The sequence below is a fragment of the Plectropomus leopardus genome, chromosome 24 (genome assembly GCF_026936395.1).
Source record: "Plectropomus leopardus strain MGB_pleo_1.0 chromosome 24, ASM2693639v1, whole genome shotgun sequence".
Taxonomy (NCBI): Eukaryota; Metazoa; Chordata; class Actinopteri; order Perciformes; family Serranidae; genus Plectropomus; species Plectropomus leopardus.
In genome coordinates this window covers 6,362,501-6,364,565 of record NC_142199.1, presented here as the reverse complement: position 1 = coordinate 6,364,565, position 2,065 = coordinate 6,362,501, and positions in this window count along the sequence as shown.

The window sequence follows — 2,065 nt, the reverse complement described above, 5'->3', positions numbered from 1 at the left end:
CAAGTCTATTCATTTTATTTTATTTTATTCTTTTGTTTTTAATTGATTTCTTTATTTTAAGTCATATATATTATCCTCTTTAATGCTCTACTTCTAATAATATTATTTTACTTCATTTTAACTTTTTTTTTCATCAGTTCTGACTCACATCTTTGTATATTTTATTTTTCATTTTAAGTATTATTTTAGGAGGTTTCAGTGGATTTGTTTCACTTTTATGTTTGGTTGTGGCTTTGTGCAGCACATTGTGCTTCCACCTGAAATTAAATGTGCTATATTAAAATAAAATTGAGTTTGCTTGTTTGATATAGATATCTCAGTGCCCATGAGCTTTAATTGCAATAACTTGTAATAAATTAAAGAGATAGTTTTGGAGTTTTTGAAATGGGGTTTTATGAGGTACATGTTAGTTAAGTTTACTTAAAATTTTGCTGTATTTACCTTATTTTGTGAAGTTTTTTGCAACTTAAAAATGTGATGTGTAATTGTTTTGTTGTTTTAAGTGTTTGCAACCTCAGTAAACCAAGTTAGTCTAACTTAACTTGATCAGGACAAAGAGGATTTTGCCAATAATGACGTTCAGAAGGCAATTGGTTTCCTATATTTATTTAAGTAAAATAACCTTCAAAGATTTAACAGTGTATTATTAAATCAAAAACAGCTTTTCTCTAAACTGGAAAGCATTTATGCAAAGTTGCAGCTGCATAACTAAAGCAGTTCAGATGCTGGGTTGCGCTCGCTGTGGTGCCCACAAGGCTGTGGATGGAAAATAATTTTTTTCTGGTTTTGTTCTGCCTTGGTTGACTGAAGCAGAGTTAGACGGCTCTCTGTGAGTGTGAGATTTGGGTCACGGATGCAGAAAGAATATGTCCATGTTTGACAGTAACCACTGCCTGGAGACGTGTCACCTCTGTCATTTTCACAGAACTGTTTTTTCTGCGTTTAAATTGGTTTGATGACGGTTTTAGAGAGACAAATATAATGGACTCCGTCTTTGTTCTTGTGTCACTGAAAGTCCTCACACATTAAAATGACTCTGATCTTCATATCAGTAGTTAGTGTGACATCCTGTTATGCACATTTTTCACACTCACAACCCAACTCAGTTTGCTTTTGAATACAGCAGGAACTGAAATTGTATTTGTGAACAAGCAACAGGGTGACCTAAACATCTGTTAGATAGACAGAGAGAGAGAGAGACAGAGAGAAATTATAAGAAGACAATAATGATTAAAAAATGAAAAAAAAAGTCCAGAAAATGATATTTATAATTATTATAATTAATTAAAATATTTCATCTATATTTATTCAGTTATTTATTATTTTTGATGTTTTTTTTTCTTTTTTTTTAAGTGTCCGAAATAACCTCACTTCCCTCTACTGTAGGTGGTAAAAATTATTTTATCAAAAGAGCATTTTCAAATCTGTATGTAGCTAATAGACCTGTTTAACCCTCACAAACCTTATCACGTTGGTTTGATTTCCTTCAAAAACATGGGGAAAAGGCAATGAGCAACTTGATAATAAATGTTGCACAAATTACAAGGAATTAATAGAGTTAAATTTTTTTTTGTTACCCGGCCACAGATGAAAATGGATAGATGGACACATGGATGTGTTTGATTTGTTGCTTTTTTTTCTTTACATTTCTTGAGCTCTCTGTGCTTTTAAAAGAAATCAGGCCAGGTTTCAACATCACCAATTCCAAAAATGTATGGGGTTTACAGTGGGTTTTGTTGTGAAACAGCCTAATAATTACATTTTTATACATCACTGTGCTTCTTATTCACTATTTCATGATTCTTACAGAGAGTAGTAATTAAATCCTTCATTAATCAATAAGTAATGTTAAGCTTTAATGTAATTAATTGCACCTGAGTCAAATTTTGTAAGATATTTTGAATCTTTTGAAATTTAATATATACTATTAACAAAAGCTGTAATTTAAGTGTCCGACAGAGGGCGCCACAGCTCAGTGTGACGCTGTTAACAAAAGGCTTTTCTGTCAATGAATTAATAATGTCAGGCCCCTGCAGTCACAGGAAGAAATCGACTTAACACGCAG